At 45.9% G+C, this 27,827-nt stretch overlaps 1 protein-coding gene and 1 pseudogene across 1 annotated transcript in view; one reads left to right on the top strand and one right to left on the bottom strand.

Annotated features, from left to right (window-relative positions):
* The window catches only part of Serpine3 (serpin family E member 3), a 123,336-nt gene that overhangs the window by 33,838 nt on the left and 61,671 nt on the right, over positions 1 to 27,827 (bottom strand). Inside the window, exons 3-4 of the mRNA XM_060391296.1 lie at positions 21,410 to 21,593; positions 21,019 to 21,205 (exon numbers count right to left, since the gene is read on the bottom strand). The gene's annotated coding sequence lies outside the window, so the exon portion shown is untranslated. The remainder of the gene's footprint in view (positions 1 to 21,018; positions 21,206 to 21,409; positions 21,594 to 27,827) is intronic.
* LOC132656695 (small nucleolar RNA SNORA17) lies at positions 12,168 to 12,292 on the top strand (annotated as a pseudogene).

Raw genomic sequence — 27,827 nt, 5'->3', positions numbered from 1 at the left:
ACTACCAAGTCATCTCTACAGAGGATCTAAGAAGAAAGACATCAGTCTGAAGAGAAGAATCAATGTCCCTGGGAAGCCAAATAATATCAGGACAGGTAATCAAAAGAGGTCCAAGGAAACATCAAAAAAGTCAATAAGTAAAACGACAGGAATTACTACACATAACATATTTCAATATTATGTCTGGATATTAATGGTCTCAATTTCATAGTAAAATGATACAGACTGGCAAGTTGAATAGAAAATAAGAGCCCCCCCCCCTTTTTTTGCCTCCAAGGAACAAACTTCACCATCAAGTGCTAGCCACTTTATGGTAAAAGTATGGTAAACGATATCCCAAGCAAATGGAACCAAGGAAAAAAGCAGGCATAGCTATTCCAATCTCTGACAAAATAGACTTCAATCACAAACTAATGAGATGAGATAAGGAGGGATTTATTAAAAGAAAAATCTACCAACAGGATATTATAATCCAAAATATATATGCATAAAACACGGGGAAAGCTAATTTTATAAATGAAACACTGTTAAATATAAAACTACGGCTGACGCATTGATGGTGGGTGATTTCAATATCCTGCTTTCATCAATAGATCATCTGGGAGAAAGAAAACCTAGGGAAACTCTGAAAATAAATGCCATTATAAATCAAATGTATATAACAGACATGTACAGAGCATTCCACATAACATTAAAGAATACACATTCTTCTCAGCCACCTGTTAGACTTTCTTGAAAACCTATCACCTATTAGGACAGCTCAATAATTAGAGGAAAATGGAACTTGCATCCAGTCTGACCGCAGTGGGATAAAGCTGGACATCAACACAAGAGAATGTACGTAAACTCGTGGAATGTAAGTAGCATACTACTGAACAACGATTTTATCAGGAGAGAAATGAAGAAAAGGGCATTTTAAAAATTCCTGTAACGGAATGAAAATGTAAATACAGGTAAAATCTACAGAACACACCAAAGGCATTCCTGAGAATTTAGAGCACTAAGTGCCTACATTAGAATTTTTGAGAGATCTCAAGTTAACAACTTAATAATATTCCTGAAAGACTTAGAAACACAAGAACAAATATCACTATGAAAAAGTAGACAGGGAGTAATAGTCAAAATCAGAGCTAAAATCAATCATACAGAAACAAACAAACTATTATGCAAATAAACCAGAAGAAAAGAGAAAGAATCTAAATTAACAGAATTAAGCATGAACTGGGAGACATTACAACAAACACAGGAAATTCAGTGAATTATATGGACATGCTTTAAAACTCTGTATTTCACCAACCTGGAAAATCTAAAATAGATGAGCTTCTAGATAAATATAGCATACCAAAGATAAATAAAGATGAAATAAATAAATAGACCCATAATATAGCAATGAGATAGAAGCAGTAACTGAAAATGTCCCAGTAAAATAAGCACAGGGAAAGATGGATCCAGCACAGAATCATATTAGACCTTTCAAAGAAAATCTAATACCAATATTATTCAAAGTATCAAACAAGTTAGAAAGTGATGTACATTTCCAAATTCTTATGAGCCCGGTGTTACCCTTATATCAAAAACTAAGCAAAGACTGAACAAAAAACTGAAGACCAGCCATTAAAAATGTTGAGGCCCAGTGCTCAGCGATTCCCTCACAGCTATGCATTGTGGGTGTATTCACCACCGTGAGGTACCACAGACTACTCCAAGGTATAGCACGACCTGCTCATACACCCCACCAATTTTTAGCTTATTTTGTATTTCTGACGTTGGTGAAGAATAGATGGTTATTCTTTGAAAGGACAGCCATGTAGCTCTTTTGAGGGAAACATTTTCACAAGTAAATAAATGTTTTATGTAAAAAGGTTAATTACCAATTTTAAGTGCAGGTATATGTGTATATATATATATATATATATATATGAAATCTAGGATAAGAAATCTTTATGCACTTCATTGTGTGTCACAGGGCTGCCTTGCTGCCTACTGTTTTTGTTAAAGTATATTTAGATTTCTCATATACTAGGCTTGTCCTTTTAGAAGCAGGTTACTGACTTCTCCCTTTAGAGCATTCCACTGAAAAGAGTGCTAGAAAGATAATAATGAGTTAAGAACAATGGGGTTGTGAGAATATCGAAGACTGGAAGCAGGGTGTGGTGGCACACGCCTTTAATCCCAGCACTCTAGGAAGCAGAGGCAGGTTCAAGGCCAGCCTGGTCTACAAAGTGAGTTCAGGACCTCCAAGGCTACACAGAGAAACCTTGTCTCGAAAAACCAAAAAATCCAAAAAGCCAAAAGAAAAAAATGAATAAGCCAACCAACCAAACAAAGAAAAAAACAAAAACCAAAAACTAAAATGAAACAAAACAACAAAAAACTAAACCAAAACAAAAATGCTGAAAATTTGGGTTTAGATTTTTCTGAACACTGTCTACGAGGACAGAGAAGGTTCTTGTCCACAGCTGTATTGTTAATCCTGAGAAAAGGATCTGGCCCGGGGGAGCCCCTCAACATGTAACTTGTTGATTGATTGGAGAAATGAATGTTAGTCGTCTGTCACTGTAATGAATATCTGAGCTAATCAGCCTGATGGATAAATGGTTGGTTTTGCTTCCCAGCTTTAAAGTGTCAGTCTATCGTGGTCACGTTCGGGAGGTAGGACACCGTGGTAAGAGTGTGTGGAGGAAGAAAGCTGCTCACCTAGCCGGAAGTGAAAAAAGATAAACAGGAAGAGCTTGCAGTCCAAGGACCCAAAGGCCTCCCACTGGGCCACTACCGCTTAACATTCTCATCATCACCTTCCGGCCCAAGCTGAGGATCAAGTCTTTAACATGCAGACCTTGGGGGGGACATTTCTGATGCAAACTAAAGCGAGATGGGAATAGGAATATGATCTGTTTTTGTTTTCTGAGGTAAGGTCTCATAGCCTAGGCTGACATCAAGCCCACCACAGGCCTTATGCTGGTCACCCTGACTCACCAATGCCCAGTGAACTCCTGAGCTTCCTTCCTCTGCCTCTTAGGTTTCTGGGATTCCAGGAATGTAAGGAGGCTGAAGGCTTTAATGCTTGGCCACCCTGTCCTCCATGTCAGGGAGTGTAGAACACTAACTACATTCTACCTTTTACTCTAAGCCATTTCCCCCCTTCAGATGAGAAAAGAGAAGGCATTTGAGCCATTGAACAGCTAAGTATAAACGCGTACTTTAAAAGCTTTGTCCTCTAATTCAGGCGGGGTCACGGTGAAATGGGTTCTCCTGGGTACTCCCAGGCTTTGGGAGGTGAGGAAGCAGCTATGGAGAAGGGGGTTCTTCTGGCCCCTTCCAGGCTCTATTGGGGTGAGATAGTGGCCACTCTGCTAGGCAGCCAGTGTATGTAACTGCCCATAAGTCTGCCAGAGGTAGCTCTCGTCCCAGATTTGGACTCCGGATCCCGAAACTGGCCTCCCTCCTTTTATCAACCAGGCCTGGGGTTTATCAAAGTTTTGTGGGATGGGAGGGGTTTGCAGTATCTAGGGTACTAAAAGTCAGTGTTTTCAAGAAATCCTGTGCTTTGGTTTCTAACGGGAGTTAACAGAGAGCCCTAGTCAGGTACTTGTCAGCAATGACAGGTTTTTTTCCTGAAGGGGCCTAGGTGAAGGTGGCTAGAGCCCAGGCTTGCGAACAGATTTGTCACTGCTCTCCAGTCCCCAGGGTGAGTTAGTGAGTCAGTGAGTCAGTTACCATAGCTACAAGGCTGCAGACTGAGTCATCAGGACCCGACCACAGCTCTGTCTCATAAACTCTGAAACAGGAAACCGTACTGATGGAATGGGCGACAGGAAAGCACGTTGTAATTGGCAAGTTTGATAAACACGCTTTGTTTGATTTTTATAAGAGAGCCATCCTTTATTGAGAGACACCACCGGAAGCCTTTTGGAAGTTCTCGTGTTAACAGTTCCAATCTTCTGTCAGCTGAGTTGCATTCCTCATGGTGGTCGCAGAAATTACCCACATGCAAAGGTGAGGGCGCCACAGTCCCTCTCATGCAATCATACTTAACGGTTATCTTACCTTTCTTTTCCAGGAAGGAATGTTGATGCTGGAGAGTTGAAGGAGAGTGGCTAGGACAGATGAGTGTGCAAGGCACTGTGTGCCCCTGTGCTCTGGCATTGATTCTGGCCAGTGGGGGGTGGGCGGCATGGCCTCAGGAGAAACTAGAACAAGCCAGGAAGACTAGGAAAGAGGAGTGCCCTCTATGTGGCCATGGGAAAGCCATCATCTCCACTAGGCTATTTTCTTGTGAGGCCTTTTTTGGGGGAAAAAGAACACCCACACCCCTGTAGGGAGGCCCTCACCTATGCTCTAAAAGGAAGCTCATTAAGCTAATTGGTTTCCCCAGAACAAACTTGGATGGTATCACGCCTCTGTTCATCACTGGGACCTTAGGAGAATTAGCTGTTGCTTATGTCTCCCCCTGAGAAGGAATTCTGGCAACACTACATTCTCTGTGGAAACCAGTAGGTCTAGGAGGGAGAGAGGATAGAGAACTGGGAAAGCCAGTGCTGTAAGCCCAGTAGACTCCAGATCCAAGGAGAGCCAGAATTCAGTTCAAGTCCCGAGGCAGGAAAAAGACCAATCCCCAGCTCCAGATAGGCAGACATTCCTTCTTACTCTCATTCCACGGAGCCTGGCTGATCACAGCAGCTCCAGCCACACCGGGGAGGGTCATCGGCTTTCGCTGTGGACTAGTTCTAATCTCCGTCTCACCCTGAGCATCTTCAAAGGCACAAGGGAATAACGGCGGACCACAGAGTGAATGCCTCCAGGGCCTCGTGACAAAGGGAAGTGTGCGGAAACGGGGAGGGTTGGCCACATCATACTCCCTCATCTCAGAGAGTTAGGATTTTAATGGCAAAGGTAGGCCTGATATTAGTTAACAGTACAGTCGTTATTCACTTCTCTCTGTATTAGTGAATTCATTAAAAAAACTATTGTCAAAAAAAAAAACAAAAAACTATTGTCTCTCGAGTGTGGATTTTGGGGCTACAGCACTTGGGCAAGGATAAGATATTGGGAGAAAATGTCAAGATATTATCCATCCCTTAGAGTTGGACATGAGGGTGATGGACACACAGGATCTCTTTAACTGCAGGGCCCTCCATGACAAAAACCAGGGCCCTCCCTAGGCCGGCAGGGGAATGAGGTCTAGACGAGGCGTCTAGAAAAGGTTATATGGGAGGGAAGCGGTCCTGTTTCTTCACAGGGAAGACCATCCTGTCACCACACAGCATGGGAGACGAATGTGGGTAAGTGGGCTGGGAAATAGCTCCACAGGCCCAAGATAGCATGCAGCAGATCATGCCACAAAGCAAGCTGGCACAGAACTATTTGTGGTGCTCAGCAGGGATGGAAGTGAAACCCACGGGAACCCCAAGAAGGAGTGCTTGATTCTGCCTAGGAAGGTGGGGATCAGGCAGCACCCAGAGGTTCCTGAGAAGGATGGAGCGGGGTGAGGATATACCCCAGGGGAGAGGGGAACTCCCATATCCTCAAGGACATGCAAGCTTATGGTAATTTCGACTGGTACAGCTACAAAACTTCTTCATCACCCGACATAACCTACACAGCATTGGACTCAGTACCTAGGTGCCTGTCACAGGACCCAGAGGCAGGCACGGAAATGGGGAGGGAGCTGTCCCACTCCCGCTGGTCTCAGGATGAGATTTTATATCTCAAGCTTGAGATTTCCGGGGTTTGAACATGCTCCACCAGTTCCCCTGGTGGCACGGTCCATGAAACCCACAGAATGCCTCTTCCTTGGCACCTAAAAAGAAAGCTGGGATGTCACATATTCTGGGTGTATTATACAGTTAATTAATTTGTGCATGAAGATTTTAGCTGCTTTCTCCCTGCTATGAATGAAGTCCACATGATCGTCAGTCTGTTTCTATGGTTTCCTTCCTCTGTTCGGATACATTAATCAGCCTGTCACTTTATTATGGATTTTGGTACCTTTCTCCCCTTTCAGAATCCGAGTCCACATTAATTTAGTTTTCATTTCAACAGTGTTTAAAAATAGAACGAAATTGTTTTGACTAGCGTACAATCAAACGCTTGATGTTGAAGGGATTTACCTCAGCGGTCTAGATCTCTGTTGCTTTTCTCCGTTGTTCTTGAGACGTGGCTGTGCTCCACTGCCTCAGAGAGCGGCGAGCCAGCCACAGTTTTCTCAGTGATACTTCCGGTCAGTCAATCTTCTCAGTAATTGGTCTCCCAAGCTCAGAAAATGCACCCCCTCCCCACCAAGGGTGCAACCCAGCAGACATGACCTTCTGGAGGAAAGATGAGCTGGGCCACTTTTATTTGTTGTTAAACAGCTAGTGACCCTCATCCAAAGATGCTGGGGTTGTGGCTTCATACTGCTCCAAGAGGCCAAGCCTTCAATGCAACTACTGCCCCAGGACTCCCTCCCTGCCACCTTGCTGGCGGGAGCTCTTGTTCTCTCAGTGTGCAGTGAGCTGCAGAGGTTAAGTACATGAGCCTTGGGTCCGGGCCTGGGACTGCTTGCAAGGGCTTGGGCCACCTTCTTCCTGACTTGTACAAACCCCCAGCTTCTTACCTATCAGATTAGGGGAACAACGATCACCCATTGCTGGAGGTTCAGGGGGGATGATGTGCAGGCATGGAAGATGGCTTCACTGGCGGACGCTTCTTCCGCCATCTTTAATGCCCTTTGCTGTCATTTGGTTCCTCAACGTTGCCAAGACTTTCACGCCCTAAAAGGCTTTGTTCCAGAGTGATGTCACCAGAAGGTGTTACAATCTTTAGGAGATGGGGCCCTCTAAGAGGTATGAAGGTCACAAGGGTGAGCCCCCTGGAGAGATTGTGGCCTCTTGCTTCACTCTTTCTCCTCTTTTGCTTCCAAGCCGTGAGGTGAGAGCCTCGCTCTACAAGGGGGCTCCTGCTATTCAGGCCACCCTGCACTCCTATGGGATGCCTGAAAGTGATGGGGAGAACTCCCTACCCCCAAGCAGAGCACAGCCTGGAGCCTCTGAGGCCATGGCCAAAGGGACCCCTGTCTCTCTCCAGGTTGTTTATTTCAGGAATTTCATGATACTGACCAAAAGCCAGTGCCCACCTCTGGCGACACGTTCCCTCTGCCTAGAGTTGTACTGCTTGCTGCCTACACATTTCCCTGTCTTTTGATTGTGTGAAGACAAAAAAAAAAAGGCCCAGGCAGTCCTCAAACTCTCGATTCTCCTGCCTCAGCCTCCTGAGTGCTGGGGTGTAAGCCTGGCTGATTTCTTGTTTTTCACAAGGCATACCTACTACACGCCGGCTACTTTGTTAGACACTGTTTTTGTATTCCTCAGTTTTATTCGTGTAGCATCATCCCCGTATGAAGACCCTCCTACTCCTCTGGAGTGGAGAGGCCCTGAGGCTTGGCAGTTGAGGCCTGGTCATGCAGCCTGTCAAGGACAGGATGGGACATCGTTCTGGTCTCTGCCTTTTGTTCTTATTATGTTTTCGAAGACTGTATACCTCATCAGGATCAACTGTCGTTTCTGGCTTGTGGGCAGGAACCCTCTGTGGCTGGCTAACAGCACTGCAGGGTGGCAGCTCCAACACCAGGACCGCCTCTCCTTCTCCTGGAGGTTGGGATCCCAGATTGCAGTGCTGGCACGGTGGGTGTGTTCTGAGGCTGCTTCGTTCAACCAGTTTGTTGCAACTGGTGTCTTTTCTCTGTGTCCACATGCTCATTTCTCTGCATCTGTCTGATATCCTCTGATAAGATACAAGTCATATCGGACCTGCCTATCCTAATGACCTCTTTTTATGGACTCTAAAGGCTGTCTTTCTCCAGATGAAGTCACCAGGCATTTATTAGGCCTTCAGTAGACACATTGGTATACCAAAGAGGGCTTGTTATAAAGGTGCCAGCAATCACTGTCACTATCACAGTTGATTATGTCGTAAGAGCCTGTTTCTTATCACATTTAGGAGGGCTGTAAGCCAAAGGCCCGTGTATGAACTTGATATGGGCCTGGTATGACACGCTTGAGGTAGTGAACGAGGCGGTATGGTGATAGACTGATGGAATAGCAGGCTGAAGCTATGCTAGAGCTTGGAGTAATTATTTATAGTCTGCACACACACACACACACATGAAATATGTAGCATGTATATTAGTATATATAGGGATTACAGTCCACATATATGTATCTAGCGGGTGATGTACAGTGACAATAACATGCATTTTGTGTACATAGAAACAGTATGTGTGTATGTGACATGTCTTCAGCAAAGTAGCGACTATAGCATGTATTATATCTAATATATGCATATACTTATAGAAGCACACAGAATACACACTTATACAGTCTACTTGTGGCAGCATCCACAGTGACTACGCTACACCCCTTGAGCCACTGGGGATGTCTTCCTTCTGACCGTAACTCATCATTACGGCCTCCACGTGGTTTTGCCTCATTTCCAGATCCATGCACTGTGGCTTCCTCAGAGCTTTTAAGCCACCGAGTTTACCTCATTTTGCAGTAATGACAGCCCCCAGGAAAAGCACAGATTGGATTAGCACATAGCACTGTTATTTCGGCACCCTGGGGAGCCACAGCTGTGACTCGCAGCTGTGAAAAGCTGCTTCAGCCTCACTCACTTTCTTTAAATCAGCAACGGCCTGAACAAATGAACCCCCCCATGCCCAGGAAATTCAGCTGGAGTCACTGCTCTGACAACTGAAGGCACGCAGGACAGAATGAAAACTCTATGGCTGCCGGCAGCTGAAGTTGCAAGCCAGGATTTATTGATCTGTCAATAACTGTAGCCCTCCAGAGCTCAAATTCCTCCCAGAAACTGCCAAATTGTTTAGATGGAAATGTGGTAGCTATCACAGTCTCCCTAACTTTCTCATGTCTTTGAAATGTGTGCATCTGTTTCTCATGTAACATTTTCAAGTCAAACCAGCTTAATGCGGTACATTTTTAGAGCTACTAACAGGAGCGAGGTGCAATGTAGAATTCCTAAGGAATTCATGGAACAGCAAAGAAGTCATATGCTTCCAGCAGCTTGTGGCAGGCATCGAGGAAGCTGGAAGGAGGCCTAAGGTAAGCAGGTGGGAAGGAAAACCTAATTCTGATCCTCCTGTAGGGAGCCATCAGGGAGACAATTCTTCCTGGAGAGAATGCGGGACCTGGGTCTTCTCAGACTTTATTGCTTCCTTTGCTTGGATTATGCAGGGTGAGAGAGGGGCGTGCATCCTAAGGAAACATGCTGCCACTGTACTGGAGAGCAATGGCAATGCTAGTGAGGAGGATAAGACCTTGTGGGGCAAAGTTCTGCATGGATGGAATAAGAAAGGAAGCAGAGATGAGATACACCAGGATATCTGTCTTCTCAGAGATTTAGGACCTACCTGTGCTGAACACAGAACAGGGGAGAGCCCAGTGGTGCAGAACAAATCCTGTTAGATATGTGCTTCTCACACATTGGCCAAATAGTGGTTGGGGAAGACAGACAAATGTGAACACTTTTAAATTTTTTTTTTATTATTAGTTACATTTTATTAACTGTATCCCAGCTGTATCTCCCTCTCTCATTCCCTCCCAAACCCTCTCTCCTTCCCTCATCTCCTCCCTGCCCCTTTCCAAGTCTGATGATTGGGGAGGACCTCCTCCCCTTTCATCTGACCCTGTTTTATCAGGTATCTTCAGGACTGGCTGCAAAATCCAGATGTGAACACTTTTATTCAGCCAAAGGGCAGTGTGACATTGTTTTTGACTGTTATTGATTACTTTTGCTTACTTTCTGCTTTTTGGAAGGTATAAAATAGCTTAGAGTTTACGGTTCATTTGTTTATTTATTATTTATTACCAATCTTCTTTCATTGATTGTGGCTCTTATTTGTTGGACAATGTTTTAATGAGTTCTTAAAACATTGCGTCTAAAGCCAGGCGGTGGTGGAGCATACCTTTAATCCCAGCACTAGGAGGTAGAGGCAGGTGAATCTCTGTGAATTGGAGGCCAACTTGGTCTACAGAGTGAGTTCCAGGACAGCCAGGGTTATACAGAGAAACTCTGCCTCAAAAAACAAAACAAAACAAAACAAAACAAAACAAAACAGTTGTATTTTTACTCAAAGAACTCTGAAAACTGAAGCAGGATTGTGAGTTCAAGGCTGGACTGTGCTACACAGTGAGTTTGAGGCCAGACTGGGCTCTATAGTGAGAACCTTTCGTTTAAAAAAACGGGCTTAGCTGTTAGTGAATTGCTCACTAAAAGCTGTGTTTTTGTATAAATTTCTATATCACAAAACTTTTGATTGTATGAGAAGCCTTCTTTACTTCATATGTTGTTACTATGTTCAGTTAAAAAAAAAGATTTCTTTTTACTTAGCCATGTCTGTGTGAGTGTATGCCACATGTGTGCTGCTGTCTGAGGAGGCCAAAGGAGGGTGTCGGATCCGCTGGAGCTGGAGTGGGTGAGTGGCATCATATAGTGCTGAAAAAAATCACTGTGATTCTGGGTTCACTTAACTACTGAACCATCTCTTTATGGTCAGTTGAAACATAGATGGTCTCTAACCATCTCTCGTAACTACTGAACCATCTGCAACTATGGTTAATTGTTGATTTACTGGGACTTCCAGTGCCCAAACTGGAGGATCTTCGGTGAGTAATGCCTTATGGGGCTGAAAAGCTAGTGTCCCACTAGCATATTGTATCCCATCCTTCCCTAGCACGGGTCATGGGTCATGTTTATCAGCCTTTCTAGTGACTCAGTTGGGCTACTTAATGGTCCCATCAATGGCTTTCATATGCTTTCTCCTCTTCCTCTCTATGACCTGCATTGTTGGTACCCAAAGCAGTCTTGGAAACGCTAAAACTTCTGGTTACTGGAACTACTGAATGACTGCACATGGCTGATGGGGTGGGTGCTTAGTTTTCACTCCTGGGTTGGATTTAAAATCACCCAGGGGTACCACACCTCCGAGAATGTCCGTCAGGGCATTTCCAGAGAGATTTACCTGAGGAGGGAAGACCCATCCTAAACATCATCCCAGCACCCTCCCCCGGTCCTGGTGAGGAGCCTGGGATAAGCATCAGAATGCATCCATCTCTGATTCCTCTCTGTGATGGGACACACAAGCCAGCAACACATTCTTGCTGGAGCTGCCTCCTTCTCTGCAATGGTGGATTGTAGCGCCTCAAACAAACCTATCCTCCTTTAAATTGCGTCCTGTAGGTATTTAATCCTAGCAGTGAGAGAAGTAATACAGCCCAGAAGTAATACCTTCATATAAGCAAGGAACAAGCTTTGATTGGGTTAAACCAGTGAGGTGCTGTGATCCGAGATGGGAGTCAGTTGTTATCATAATCAACACGTCCATCCAGTCTTAAAAGCCACCCTCTTATGTAGTCTTAAACGTTCTCATTATCACCAAAAGGCTGAAGTGTCCTCATAAAAACACTGTTTCACTGTGCCATGATTTAATAGACACCTCCAAGTACTACATTTGTGGTTGCTTTTGAAGCTCAAGGAAAAGAGCAAGACTTCCCAAAAGGATGCACTCTCAGTCTGGACCGTGGGCAGGAATTCTCAGACAATAAGAGCCACCATGTTCATAGGGGCAGGTTTCTTGTGTGAGAGGTGAAGATAGGATATGATGTCATCGAACATGATTGTTTTCCTTCCATTCAACCAACAACACATTCGTCATCCTCTTCCACCCACAAACCTGCAGAGTCCTCTCTACCAGGCGGTCCAGAGCCACCACACATTCCTAAGATCCAGTGAGTCCTACAGAAACCAAGGAATGGAATATCCACCCAACAAAGACAAGACCAAATATCAACACCTCAATTGTACAGACTATGGACAAATACCTTAACAAAGTCTATGAAAATTCAAGCAAACAGTGGAATGAAGTGATGAAAACCGTTGAAGAAGTGAAAGTAGAGCTAATCACTAAAGAAAACCCAAAGTGAGATAAAGCTGGAAATGAAAATGTTAGGAAGTCAAACAATACCTCACACATAAGCCTCACCAACAAAATATGAAACATGTAATAGAGAATCTCAGGCATTGAAGGTATGTGCTGGCTAGTTTTATGTCAACTTGATACACGCTAAAGTCAGCTGAGGTGAGGGAACCTCATTTAAGAAAACACCTCCTCCCCTGTTCCTACAGGCATTGCAGGTGTGGCTGCTGTGTCACATGTGCGTCAGCAGGTGGCAGAGAGGAGAGGGTCTGTCAATGCTCAGTGTTCTGACCTGTGAACATCCTAACATTACCTGAAAAAATGGGAGCCTGAGATGACCACCAGTCCAGCCCCAAGGACCAGTCCTGCCCCTGAAAGGCCCAGGTGGGCTTCCAGGATGGGCAGCAAGCCGGAGGCTAGAAAACCCCCCATCTGGGACCATAGGACCCAGGAAGTAGTGAGCCTGAGACAGACAAGGGGCCACTCACAGACAAGGGGGCACTCAGGCAGACTGGGTGAGGAGGGAGCCTGAGATGAGCACCAGACTGATGCCATGGGGACTGGACCGGAAGCTAACCGGAAATGTCACCAGTCTGGTGTTGCTCAGGCCTTAGGGTGGGGATAGGGGTGGGGAGAAGCAGACCACGCCTGAGATAACCCCTGCCTAGCACCATAATGCATGAGTGGTGCATAGAACTCCTCAGATGACCGTAGACACTCAGAGACCCCGAGCACCATTAAGAGGTGCAAGTAAGTGATGGATGGAGAAACGGAAGAGAAAGAGAAGCAGAAGGACATGTGCACAGTGAAGAGAGGCAGAACTAGAGACTCAAGGGTAAAGAGGAGCTGCCTGATGTGAGTAGCCAGAGATGCCACCTCAGACCTTGGTGGGGTCCTGGCCTGTTCTGCCACCAGAGGCCACATCTGGGTCTGTGGTCTTGTGGCAGCAGGGGTCTGTTACCACCGAAGGCCAGACGGACCTCCCTGGTCTGGGCTACCTACCACCCAGGGACGTGTTGATGTCTGAGGGATGTGCAGAACTAGTCCCACCCCTCACCTGGGCATCATGGGATAGCTGCTGCTGGTGGTAGGGTGTTTACAAGGATGGAGGGTGGGTGTAAGGGGAGGCGGAGATGAGTGACATTGGGCTCCATGATGTGAAATTCACAAAGAACCAATTAAAAAAAATGCTTCCATAGAATCAGGCTGTAGGCAAGCCTGTAGAAAATTTTCTTAATGAGTGATTGATGGGAGCGAGCTCAGCTTAGTGTAGGTGGTGCCATGCCCAGGCGGATGGTCCTGAGTTCTGTAATAAAACAGGCTGAGTAAGGCATGAATTGCAAAACAGCAAGAAGCACCCATCCATGGCCTCTATATGAGCTCCTGCCTCCAGGTTACCACTCTTTTGTGAGTTTCTTGTCCTGACTTTCTTTAGTGATGGACAGTGATATGGAAGTATAAGCCAAATATATCCTTTGGTCATCTTATTTCATCACAGCAATAATAACCCTAACTAAGGTAGAATATATGGACACCTTAGTCAAAGACAATGTTAATGTTAAATCTTAAAAATAAAATTCAGGCACAGAACATCCAGGAACTCTGGGGCATTATGAAAAGATCTAAGATTATTGGGATTAGAGGAAGGAGAAGAAACAAATGTCAAGGCACAGAAAATATTTTTAAGAAAATGATAGAAGAAAAATTTCCTAACCTAAATAAAGACATGCCTATCAAAGTATAAGAAATATACAGAATATCAAATACACTGGACCAGAAATTCTCCATGACACATAATAATCAAAACACTAAATGTACAGAACAAAGAAAGAACATTAAGAGCTGCAAGAAAAAAACGACCAAATAATGCATAAATGCAGACCTATTAGAATAACATCTGACTTTTCAATAGAAAGTCTAAAAGTCAGTAGGGCCTAGGCAGATGTTCTGCAGACTCTAAGAGATCACAGATGTGAGCCCAGGCTACTATACCCTACAAAATTTTCAATCATTATAGATGGAGAAAGAAAAACATTTCATGATAAAACCAAAGTTAAGCAGCATCTATCTACAAATAAAGCCCTCCAGAATGAATTAGAAGGAAAAAAAATATTTTAAATAGGCTGACCACACCCAAGAAAACATAAGTAATAGATAATCCAAGAACAGTAAATTAAAACAATAACAGGAATCAATAAAGTTGGCTCATTGGTAACTCCCAATATTAATGGTCCCAATTTCCCACAATCTAATAGATTGGATTGGAAAACAGAATCCATCTTTCTTAACCTCATGGGCAGACATCAACTAGGAGTAGGAGAATGAAAAATAATATTCCAAGCCAATGGACTCAAGAAGCAAGCTGGTGTAGCCAATTTAATATGTGACAAAATGGACTTCAAAGCAAAGCTAATCAGGAGACACAGGGAAGAACACTATATATTCATCAAAGGAAAAAATCCACCAAGAGAATATTAAGATGCTAAATATTTATGCACCAAACACAGGGGCACCTAAATGTATAAAAAATCCCCAGTATTTCAGCTTACGTCACATATTGGACCTCACTTGCTGATAGTGGGAGACTCCAGTATTCCACCCTCACCAATCACCCAATCACAAACAAAACAGAGAGATGCTGGAGTTAAATAACATCATAAATCAAATTGATGTAGAAGATACTTATAGAAAATTGCACCCAAACACTAAAGAACATACCTTCTTCTCAGTAGCTCATGGGACATTCTCCAAAATTGACCATATACTCAGACACAAAGCAAGTATCAACAGATACAAGAAAAATATGACTGTATGATGAACTATTAAAAATCTGTTCCCTGTCACCATAAGGTCCATTACAAATATTCCCTTTGAACTGTTATTGCCATGAGCTATTAGTCAATATACAACTGATAAAAAGAGCATGTACTGCTTTTTTAACAAATAATGAAACAGGAATTATAAATGAGGGAAAACATGATTTTTGTCAGCAATGTCTTTCTTAATATTACTAGAAAATGCACAGCGAGGAGTATTATTCAGTGTTGGAAGGGGACAGACAGTGGTACTGGTGTTTCAGTTTCCCTGTTTGTGGGTCTAAGTATCATGTCCTCTTGCTCCTGAGAATGGTTTTGTGGAAGTGGAAAGTGTTTTAGAGTAGAAGCGCTGGGGACCACAAGGATGGCTCAGTGGCTAAGGGCACTGACAGCAAAGGACCCAGGCTTGCCTCCCAGCACCCACTTGGTGGCTTACAACTGTCTGTAGCTACAGTTTCAGGGCATCCAATGCCCTCTTCTCATCTTCACGGGTGCCATTCACACATATGCTATACAAACATAAATTCAGACAACACATCCATACACATAAATAAATCGTTAAAATTTAAAAGAGCATGGACAATTAGTTTCTTTAATTCCTTTTTGATTTATATACACATGGCCATCCAAGATAAAAACTACATATTACGTAGGGGTTGGGGGAAGACAGATGATTGGAAGGGGTGGATGGGAAATAGGACCCACGTAACACCTCCTCTCGAGGTCTACTCAGCAAATCTCAGCAGGAAGAGGGCCCAGTGAGTTGCAACTGGAGACTGAGTCTCTTGGCACCGTCAAGTGTTTCCTGCTTGGAAAGTCCTGGGGGCTCCCAGTGGTCCATGGACTCCAGCTTTGTGATTGATGACTGTGAGGATCAAATGATGTGACATTCGTGGAAGCCTCTCATAAACTGTAAGGATTGGCATGTGTCCCTAGTATGTATTTTTAAAATTGTGACTGTAGCCCACAGAGTACAAATAAATTTGATTTTTTTTTTTTGAGACAGGGTTTCTCTGTGTAGCCCTGGCTGTTCTGGAACTCACTTTGTAAACCAGGCTGGCCTCAAACTCAGAGATCTGCCTGCCTCTGCCTACCAACTGTTGGGATTAATGGTGTGTACCACCACATCTGGCTAATGATTTGGCTTTTATTTTTATTTTATGTGCATTGATTTATTTTATTTTATTTTTTGCCTGCATGTATGTCTGTATGAGGGTGTAGAATCTCCTGCAGCTGAAGTTACAAACAGTGTGAGCTTTCATGTAGGTGCTGGGAATTGAACCTGAGCCCTCTGGAAGAGCCAGTGCTCTTAATCCCTGAGCCATCTCTCCAGACCCAATAGGCTTGAATTTAACACTCCATGTTCTAAGTCTTGAAAATTGCCCACACCATTAGGCAAGCTAGCTCCCCAGCTGGGCTACTTGACCTCCCCTCCCCTCCCTGGAATAGAAAAGAAAGCTGGAGGAAAGGGTGAGAGCCAGCTTTTGAGAGGGCACTCGGTGGGGGTGGAGGTTGGAGCAGGCACATGAGAGAGGATTTCTCCTGTCCTCAGCAGGGATCTACTCCTACAAGGTCTGATCATTAGGCAAACAGAAAGGAGAGCCTTGGGGGGTGGTTGCCGTTGAACTTCCGTGCCCTTTTTCTAGGACATATAGAAAATGCCATCTTCCCAGATACCCTGGCCCAGGAACTCTTGATAAATCAGTCTAGTCTTCTTTGGGTTCTCGTCTTGCCTTTGGGGAGCAGAAGCAGCCCTGGGTGAGTGTATGGAGCAGATGAAGTCTCGGTGAGATTAACCAGTTAAACTGGGGGACTGGCTTTGTCGCACCACCATGTGATTGTTCGGTTTGGAAATGCCCTTGGCCTTCTTGTCCTCCTCCTCGTCCCAACACCAGAGAAGCCGACGCAGCGAAGGGAGTGGTGACGGGAGCTGCATCTCTCGGAATTGTCTGCGCAGTGGGGCTGTGTGGTGATATCACCGCTTGCAGCTCTGTGTGAACGATGCCACCTTTGATGCCACCTCAGCAGCCCGAGATCCTCCGTGGTGAGAATATTTAACCACAGGGGTCAACGGTATCCACACCTCTAACCAGTGTGCTGGGCTCACCAAGGGCGAGCCCAAACCCAGTCAGGGAGTGCAAGAGTGAAGAGAGAAAAATAAGGGGGTACACCAGAGGTTGTTCTCAGGCACCACTGTGAACAGAGGGTACAGGGTTATGGCTGCAGGAGAGAATTAAACACATGCACGTGGGAATAGCCTCAGAGGGGGCCCACAAGACTAAGTTTGAGGTCACGCATCGTGTGTTCAAGAAAATGATGGACACGAACGTTTCTAAAAGGACAGAAGTTAGTGTTATGAGCAAGGTTTGTGCTGGGTGACCTAGAAAGAGTGAGTTTCCTATAAGTTTCTCGGGGTGAGGGTGGGGAGGGATTATATGAAATTAATAAAAACAAATCCAGAACAGTAAAAAACAAACAAACCCAGATCAGCCTGTAGGAGTCTCAACCGTCATTTGAAGAGGAGACAGTCCTGTCCCTTCCCCAGTGATACGGTTCTGAGATGCAGAAGATCTTTCTAGGCCCAGATGGATGTGGCTAGAAACTCAGCAGTCACCAAAATACCTGACACAGAAGTTAAGCTCTCTTGAAGATTAAAGGTGAGAAGGGTGCAGTGTTCAGAGACATTAGAGAAGGGAGGTGCTAAGGAGAGTGAGAGAAAACCCTGAGAGAGGTTCTTAAGGGAGGAACAATGATTCAGCTACTCCGTCTAGGTGTTTTGGACTCGTGGTAGGAATGGGATAAAGATCAGGGTAACTTCAGTTGAGAGTGGATAGTGTTCTGTCCATGCCACAAGTTGAGCCGACTAGGAAACGATCCACTCTGTACTTGTCTTCCAGCTAGCCAGGGAGCTCATCCTGCCCTGGACCAAACTTGGCAGGGAAAAGCCCATGAGGCCTCCACCCTACACAAAGAACTGTGTAGGGTGTACATACCTCCAGTCAGAGGTGGTTGCAGCTTCCGCTCTGTCCAGCATGTGCTCTGTCCCTGCTGACTGTCGCCGTCTGCCAGCCTAGGCTTGCTGGCCTTCAACCTTGCAGTGTCTTGCAGCCTGCTGATCAAACTGTGTGCGTTTTGTTCTCCCTTCACCGTGGCTTGTTCTATCCTGCAGCTTGCTCCTCTCACAGCTATGGAGACACCGTTGTCTTAGCTGCCTCATGCATGACTCCTCGTCTACATAAGGGTCCGGGTAGGCTTTTTCCCGAGATAGGTGGGAACTTCTTATTATCTGTTCTTGCAGACAATTTAGTCTGTTGCAACCAGCTGCATTAGAAGCAAGAACATGAGACAAGGAAGCAGTGCCTTCTAAGTTCCCCAGGGTGTCACAAGCCAGCAGGCCTGCTGACACTGACTTGCTTCCCAGCATCCTTGTCTCTCCTCCTTCAAGGGGGCTGTCTCACACCCAAATCCTCTTATCTTGGTCCGTGTTCCAGACTGTTTTAACCCTAACCTTCCATTTATTTACATTTATTTTTGAGGTTATAATTTAATTGCAACATTTCTCCCTTCCTCTTCCTTCTTCCAAACCATCCCACATATACCTCCCCACTTTCCTTCAAATTCATGGCTTCTTTTTCATTTATTGTTATTGTATGCACATATATATAATTTGTATATACATATATACTCTTAAATATAACCCACTGAGTCCATAATGCTACTTGTATGTGTGTTTTCAGGCCTGACCATTTGGCACTGGACAACCAATTGGGTGTGCTCTTTCCTGAGGAGGACCACCTCTCCTGCTTCCATCTTTACTTAGTTGCCTGCAGTTCTTTGTGTAGGGTGGAGGCCTCATGGGCTTTTCCCTGGCAAGTTTGGCATGTGCATTGGTGTCATCCTTGCTCAGCTCATGTTTGGGCAATCATGTTGGTGAGGCCTTACAGATTCACCTTCTGATGTTACTAGAGATGCAGTCTCACAGCAAACTCCCTGATCCTCTGGCTCTTACAACCTCTCCTCCCCCTCTTCAGTGTTCCCTGCCTTAGGTGAGGGAGTGTTCTGTAGGTGTATCCACTGGGGCTGGGCTCCACTGCATTTTGATTGGGTGTGGTTTTCTGTAGGTGGTCTCTGTTTCAAAGAGCAGTTTCCTTGATGAAGAGGGAAGACCACGCTTATATCTGGGTATAGGTCAAATGGTTAGATTGTCGTTAGTGATTATGCTGGTATAGTAAATTAGTCATTGTAGATTCTCCTCCAATACCCATGACTTCACTAGCACTGAGTAATTAATTAACTAGGTTCCCAACACCAGGCATGAGTTTCCTATTGTTGAGAGGGTCTTGAGTCCGATTAGAGGGGTGTTGGTTACCACCGAGATATGCATGCCATTACTGCACCCTTGGGTTATAACGCCATGCTGGTCATCGATAGTCTAACCTTTCTTTTTAACATCTGTTTTCACATTAACAACTACTGTCAGCCTATAGATTTTACCATAGGTCTTTCCCTTACTTCTTAAGTGAGCTGGCTCCTCCTGACCCTCAGAGCCCCTGTTAACACTTCTTTAGTGGCTAATCCCCATAGTCACTAACCCCAAGTTGAGATGGGTGGTGAGTCTTCAGTTTCTATCAGCACATCACTAACTCTAAGGCCTCAGGCATAGGAAGCCAGCATGTGCATGAGGGAGCAATTTAAAACTGGATGTGACTAAAGCTTAGTAACTGAAATTGAATCATCTTAATAATAAATGAATGGAAAGCTGTTAAATAGATGGAAAAGTCTCAGCAGAAAAGTTGATTTTGACTAAACATAATGTTATATTAGAAAAGCAATCTGCTCCAGGCCTCTCTCTCTCTCTTTCTCCCCTTCTTTATTTATCTAACTTAACTTTTAAAATTGCTTGTTGGTGCTGGGTAATAGACCCAGGGCCTGATATATGCTTAGGATTTGCTCTTCAGCTGAGCTGTGCTCCAGACACCTGCCTAATTTTCACAAGTTAGGCAACTGCTCAACAAAATTGCACTACTCAACGAAACAAAAAGATGTTGAAAACAGGCACTGTGTAACCAAGAGCCGCGGAGCATTCCAGGAAGTATTGAGGGTCTCAGAGAGGTGTTCCCCCAGTGACAGCCACTAGCCTTTGAACTAGCTGTTGCTCTTCCCCTGGGCTTGACCTCCGTGGCCTCTTGACCACAGAGCAGCACTGATGGGTCTTGTCCTGTTTCATGCCTGATTTGGGCATGGGATGGGCACGTGGTGGCGGAGAACTGTGTCTGTGGAGATGCAAGTGTGAGCTGGATCTTTGCAGGAGTCTTGGGACACCCCCACACCCCCGTGGCACCGGCATCTCTTCTAAGGCTGAGCAGCTGTGCAGAGGATTGGTTCCTCTGAAGAGCAGAATCCTTTAAGGAGACTAATTGTTTTTATACTAGGACTTTCAAGAGAAGGGGAGAAATGCCCTGTCAGAAAAGCAAATGGCTCCACTCTGCTCAGACGCGCACGGCCTGCCCAGCAGGCACGCAAACCCAGATGGCGTGTTCACTTTCTGAGCCGAGCATTTAAGGAGGGCTCCGGGTCCCCTGCCCCCACAGAGCAGTACAGAGCCTCCTTTGCCTCAAGATTCATTTGGAGGGAGACAGCCATTTCAAAGAAAATGTGAAACATTAAAACTTTAGATGGAACTTAACTCAAGATGTACGTATGTATTTATTTTTGAGACAGGGTTTCTCTGTGTAGTCTTGGCTGTCCTTGGACTCACTTTGTAGACCAGGCTGGCCTGGAACTCACTGAGATCCGCCTGCCTCTGCCTCCCCGAGTTCTGGGATTACAGGTGTGCGCCACCCAGTCGGCCTAAGATGTTTTTTTTTTTTAAATTAACCTCCACAGTTGTTCCTAGAACCAAGGCTGTTGCCCATATGGTGTTGTTCCAGCCACAAAGAGAGCCTGACTGAGATAGAAACCTGACCACAGTAGCACAAGCAGAGGGATCTTTCTCGTGCAACAAAAAACTGTGGCTTGTGCAGCCCAGAGACTTGCCAGGTCCTAGGGGCCTAGCTTCCGGCTTCTCCTTCGTTAGTAAAGGCTGCTTCTATCCCAAGTGGTGGGGGGACTGCTCCTCCTCTGTCCTTGCTCCAAAGGTGTGGGCCAGAAAAATATCAGTAGGCAAAATACAGTGGACCATGATCCAGCGGCCACTCACCCGGGCATTCAACAAGTGGACAGAAAACTTACCTGGCTGCAGGTAGCTGCTGTTGGCTTCCTCCATTGCCAAGACTTCAAGGCAGCCAGGTGTCCTGCAGGAGGTGGAGGGAAAACCGGCTCTGGCGCACGCATCGGTAACCGTGGAAGCTGGTGGGCAGGCGATCGCATCAAGTTCAAAGCCGGCCTGGTCTGTATGCCAGGGCTACACAGCAAGACCCTGTTTCCAAAGACCAAAAGGTAAGGAGACTGCGAGTGTGCCTCCTTTCTTTGCAGGAGTCCTGGGACACGCCCCACACCCCTGTGGCACTGATGTCACTTCTAAGGCTGAGCGGCTGTGCAGAGAATTGGCCCCTCTGCAGAGCAGAGTCCTTTAAGGAGACTAATTGTCTTCATAACGGGACTTTGAAGGGAAAGTGCTTACCTAGCATGTATGAAGCCTTGGGCTCGGATCTCCGCACCGCACAAACGAGGCGTGGTGGTGCACACCTGCAGTCACAGCACTCAGGAAGTGCAGGGAGGAGTTGGCGATCACACTCAGTTATACGGCATGTTGGAGGCTATCCCGGGCTACATGAGGCTCCGTCTCAACCTCCCCCAACCCTACCCTGCGAAAATAACAAAACAACACAAAAAAACAGCAACATGTGCTTAGTAGGAGAGTGGCTAAATCAACTGTGGTACATCCAGACAATGGAATATTAGTCAGCACTGAAAAGAAGTAGAAAGAAATGACGGAAACTGGGAAGAGAGAAAGGATCAGTGCCTGGGAGTGCTGAGAGGAGAGAGGGGTGGGGACTCAGAAGGGTTTGAGGGCAGTGAGCTATTCTGCGCACCACTGCAGTGATGGCCGCACCTAGCGCAAACCACGGAACCTGCCACACCGGGACTGACCCCTCTTGAACCCTGTGGACTCTGGATGACGGTAATGTTTCAGCTGTTGACACACGTATTCCCTGATGTGAGGGTTGCCAGCCGTAAGGGGCCACCAGTCAGGGGATGTCCACGCAAGTCTGAGGGAGGAGGAGAAAATGTAGAGATTTTCAGTATTTTTCCGTCAAGTTTTGCTTTGAACCTTACCGTCAAAAAAATGTGGTGTGTGGGTACCTGTGCGTGTGTGTGTGTTTCTTTTTGTTTGTGTGTAACAGTGGTGTGTGTGTCTATGTTATGTGTCATGGTGTACGTATGTGTCTGTGGTATATGTGTGTTACGATGTGTATGTGTGTGTGACTGTGGTGTGTGTGACTGTGGTGTGTGTGTGTGTGTGATTGTGTGCGTCCATGGTATGACTATTTGTGTAGATGGCGTGTTTATGTCTATAGGATGTGTGTGTGTTTCTGTGTTTATGGTTATGCGTGTCTATGGTGTATGTTATTGTACTTGTGTGTGTATCGTGTGTGTTGTGATTTGTGTGGTGTGTTTATGTATGTGCCTGTGACTGCAGTCTGTGTATGATTGTGGCGTGACTGTGTGTATGGAGTGCGTATGTCTACGGGATGTGTGTGTGTGCTGTATACACAGACATGTGCAAATGTGCACACAGAAGGATGCTGAGTGTCTTTCTTTATTCTCTGTCACACTCCTTTAAGAGACAGCTTTTTCTGAACGTGAAGCTTGCTGTTTTAGCTAACCCAGCTGGCCAGTGAATTCCCAAGATTCACTGTCTCTGCTCCACCAAAGCTGTAGTTACAGGAACAGGCTGCTATGCCCTGCTTTTTTTTCACCTGGTTGCTGTGGATTTGAATTCTGGTCTTCACACCCGCTGAGCTGTCTCTCCAGCAACTAAAACTGGGTTTACAGAATTACTGACAAAACAATAGCTTCCCTAGAAATCCCTCCCACGAGGTTTTTTTGTTTTGTTTGTTTGTTTTTTTAATTGGGTCACCTGACCACCCCAGGCTACTCCAAAGTGGGTTAGCTTTCCTGTAACCAAGAAGAGAGTGAACATGTGGCGGGTGACCCGAAATGTCTGTGACAGCTTCCCTACCCGAAGAATCCTTGTCTCACCAGCTGATTACACAGACGGGTGCTTTCTACGCAGGCGCATTGTGGAGGTAGCCTAGCCGGTGTTGCTGTCGCTCACTCCCAGGAGGAGTTCTCACACAGTTCATTCCCACGCGTCACTTTTCTTCCAGGTCTGTTTCAAAACTATTATAGCAAGACTAGACTCCTTGAGGCTTTCTCTGTGGCTCTTGGGGATTGTCTGGTCAAGAGAGTCCAGGCCATGGTCACTGTCACGTGCCTTAAGTAAGTGTGAGACACAGCTCACACCATGCTGTGGCAGACACTTAGTATGAATGTGGCTGCCAGGCCCTTGGGCAACCTTTTCCCTTTGACCTGTCTTCATTCTTAGGGGAGGAGGCAGAGTGTGTGCCCTGGGCCCCTAGAAGCCAGGGCATAATCATGAGAGAAGGCTCCAGTAAAGAGACAGCCCTATTTTACAGCAAGGGGCAGAAGATAACACCCATAGACACATTTTGAGAAAGCGTGATGGTGTGGCCTTGGCTGTGAGACCGCCACTCAGTAACAACAGCAGAGATGGTTCCCAGATGCGCAGTCCCCCAAATGCAACCCATTGCCTCCCAGAGACTCAACACACTAATTCATTTCTTTCACAAACCTTTGCTGCTTAAACACAGTATTGTTTAAGAACTGAGTACTGTTTAAGTATCGAGCGGCAAACACAGCAGGCCTGAGTGGTCTGTTTGTAATCCATACCTCCTCCCGGTACATCTTAGGACACTGTCCAGAATGCAGGCTCCTTTGGCCATCTGTCCCATCCCATGTATACACATCTCCATGGCCACAACCCTTTGTGCTTTCTTTCCCCATTTCACGGCCTACTTTGCCTCCCTCGAACTCTAAAGAAATACTACTCCATGGGGAATGTCCTCTTCTCTTTCTATTGCAGTAATAAAACACTATGTCCAGAAGCTATGTGGGGAGGAAAGGATTGATTTCATCTTACAGCTACAGTTTATCATGACGTCAAGGCAGGAACTCAAAGCAGGAGCCTGGAGGGAAGAGCTAAAGCAGAGAGCATGAAAGAACACTGCTTACTAGCTTTCGCCCCACAGATTGCTCAGCCTGCTTTCTGATACTACTCAGGATTACCCGCCTGGAGTAGCACCACCCACAGAAAGCAGGGTCCTCTCACATCAACCATTAATCAAGAAAACACCACACAGAATTGTCTCCTGTCCAATCTAATGGAGCCATTTCCCCAACGGGGGTTCCCTCTTCCCAGATGACAGCTTGCGTCAGAAAAGCTAACCAGCCCAGTGATTAAGCTCTTGCTTCTCCGCACTCCCCACCATCTGGCAGAAGTGGAATCCTAGCTCATTCCTGTCCTGTCCTGATCATTCTTCCCCGCTGCACACATACTGGGCAAGTTTTAGGGAAGGCTGACTGTTGGCATAATGTTCTTGTGGAATGTATACAATTTACCCTTGTTCATTCAAATGCTGATTTCTCTCGTCTACTATCTGGTTTCAATCTGGACATTATTATTCTATACTCTGCTTATTCTAAGCATCACCTGTCTCAAGTTTGTGTAAACATGCCACCATTTGTTCTCTATATTATCAATTAAAACAACCAGCCACAATGCTAAGCAATGGAGAGGATAGGGTGGGACATCCTGGTCCAGAGAGGTCTAGAGAGAAAGAGGAAGGAGGCAGGGAAGAGAAGGAGAATCTGCAGGAGATGTCTTGGAACCATGTGGAGAAATAAACCGGACCTAAGACATGACCAGAAGCAAGTATAATGGGTGAATCTGAATGGTAGGAAACTATGAGCGTTTGGAGGTTTAGGATGGAGTAACTATTGCTCAGCCTTGTGCTCTAGGTTAATTAAATAAATCCCAGTCTCTGTGATGATTTGGTTATACAGCTGTTTAGGAATAACTGCTGCTTAACTAAAAGATATATCAATAGTAAATATCATAACCCACAACAGCTGACATATCCTTCCATGTCTCCTGTGCTTTGAGATGATATTGTTCTGTTTCACGGTCAAAGCATCTGATCATATCTCCCCATCCACCATGTCTTTATTCATCTACTCTCAAATTCCTTGTCTGGTCCTTCCACGGAGCTGCCTTCCTTTACACAATCAGATTTTATGTATCCAAAGACCAAAGCATGCATTCATGCATGCATGTGTGTGTTGTGTGTGTGTGTGTGTTTGTGCATGCATTTGTGTGTGTGTGTTTGTGTGTGCATGTGTCGGTAGTAGTTACTATTTCTGTGTTGTGAAAAAGTACTTGACAGTGAAACTGAAGGTTTATTTTTCTCTCTTGACTCATAGGTTAAGGGCCGTCATGGCAGTGAAGTCGTGGGCAAAGGGTCGAGTACAAAAGTCGAGTACAAAGGGTCTGGTCACATTTCATCTTTGGTTAGGAGCAGAGAGAGGTGAGTGCCGGTGCTCACCTTACTTTCTCCTTTTTCTTCAGTCTGGACCCCAGCTCAAGGGATGGTTCTGCTCACATGCAGGATGTGACTTCCCTTCTAAGTTAAACCTAAGTTAAACAGACACCATCACGGGCATGCCCAGAGGTGTGTTTGCATGGTAATCCCAAACACCATTAACAACAAGGCTCACCACCCCTGTGGGTTAGAAACACCCCGAAGAGACAGAAAATGGCAGGAAGTGAAGGGAGACTGACCAGCTAAACACAGCAAAGGTGTCTGGGAAGTCTGATACCCATTGGTAGGTCAGAGTACCAGTGGTGTTTCTGCTAGAAAAAGGCAAGAGTGGCTTGGTATTGGTCTTGACCTCACACCTGCTATATACACTCAAGCCTGGATCTCCATCCCTCCTGAGGTTCTGGGGTTGGCCTGGCATTCCTGGACCACGTGCCTTCCTACATTTACCCAGGAGACTGGGTTCTGTTTATAGCTAAGAACTACTTCAAAGTGGGGGGGGGGGGTTAACGATAATCCTGTGTGCTGACTTAGAGCAGTGTCTTTGCAGTTAGATGGACCTGGGTTTAAAACTGAGACCTTGCCAGGGGTGGTGGTACAGGCCTGTAATCCCAGCTCCGTGAGGTAGGAGGATCACAGGTTTGAGGCCAGCCTGGGCTACCTACCAACTTTATGGCTGGCTGAGTCAACTTGAAGAGATCCTGTTTTGAACTGAAAATAGAAAAAGCCTTGAGGGTTAACTCAGTGCTTGCTTAACCTGAATGAGGCCTTATGCTCACCCTGCCAGGATCACATGAGAAGTGGGGCCCAGGCAGCACCCCAGTGGCATGTTGAACAGATGATAAATTCCTTCACCTTACCAATGTTCTACCTTCTGAAGGATAAATAAATATAACGCAGCCTATCACGGGGGCCATTCTGGGAACTGAAAAAGAAGCAGTGGTGTTTAGCACACAGCACCTGGCATGCAGTTGGCTCTCGGCGACCGCAGAGGGCTCTTCCGCCAAGTGTGTGCCCTCTCCCACCTCAGATCTGTTAGCATATTTCAGATCTCTCTGCCTGCCGCAAAAGTACAAAATGGTGGCTTGGAAATGGTTGGCGACCAAAGCTCTCCTTTCTGTGTGGTGCAGAGGTGGAGTTCCTGTGTGTCTTGTTCAAGGGAAATCTCCGGAGCTCTCCAGAAGGCAGCCATGGTGTCCAGCCCTATTTCTCCAGGATGTGGTGGGACTTTCTATTCAGGACTTGGGGGTTCCCACAGTTTTTATTAGACCAGTGTTACAGTGCCCCCAAAGACAGTAGCATGCATGCATCCAGGGTAGAGGTAGAGGAACACCAGCATTGCTGTGAGGCCTGCCTGGCCAGAGAGGCTTCTGCGAACATGTCACCCCATTCCATTCCTTTGTTCATTCATACCTCTCTGTTCTTCCCCCCCGCCCCTGCAGTGTTTAAATCTCTTTCCGCAGACTCCTTCTCTATCAGAAACGATCTCAGTGGTAAAGGAGCAGCCTCTGAAAGCTACGGGAGACGTTTTCGTGTCGTCAGTGGATAGGATTTAGCTATGGCGCCATCTCTGTGCTGTCTAGGGGTGATACTCAGAAGGACTTACAGTGGTTTAATCAAGTGAACAGAAGACACTGAGAAACAGGACAATTGCTCTGACAAGGGCTTGGCTAAAATGAGTTGCCACATCAGTTTTGCTCAGCTGAGACAAAGCTGGACAGACTGTGATGAGGTGAGGGAAGTGTGTCACATGCTGTGACCCGTGAATTCATTCTAGGGTGGCTCCTTAGACATTCCTAAACATTCATCCGCATGTCTCAGGGGCCTCGTCGCTGTAACGGGTGTGAAATGTCCTCTGCAGACACAGTGTTTACACACTTGGTGCCTAGCTGGTGATGCTGTTTGGAAGACCGGGCTCTTTGTGAGTCCAGGTTTGTTGGAGACAGTGGGTGACTGGGGGCAGGACCTGAGTTTTGGTGGTCTGGTCTCACTTCCTGTGGGTTCTCGGCTTCTGGACTACAAACGTGCTTTGAAGAAGCTCTGTGCTTCTGCCGCCATGCCTTTCCCACTGTGATGGGTGGCACTGACTCTTAAACCGTGAACCAAAACGGGCCCTTCCTTCCCTAAGTTGGTTTTGTGAGCTATTTCCTCAGAACAAGAAGAAAGAGTGCACATAATCACTGCCTTGCTTATTCCTTCCACAGTAAGAATCCTGCTCCTGCTTTCTGCTCTGCCCTAGATTCAGGTGGACGTTAGAAGCATAAAGAGAGAATGATGACATGGAGTCTGATTTGAGAATTCAGGATGGGCTTTGGTCCTGCTGAACTATCATAGATTCAGCCTCCTAAGCGGCTTGATCCTGGCCCCGCCTGATTCCCTTCTATGCCTGGCTGTACTTAGCCGGTGCTGAGGGCTTGA

The sequence above is a fragment of the Meriones unguiculatus genome, chromosome 9 (assembly GCF_030254825.1).
Source record: "Meriones unguiculatus strain TT.TT164.6M chromosome 9, Bangor_MerUng_6.1, whole genome shotgun sequence".
NCBI lineage: Eukaryota > Metazoa > Chordata > Mammalia > Rodentia > Muridae > Meriones > Meriones unguiculatus.
This window is presented reverse-complemented; position numbering and strand designations above follow the sequence as displayed.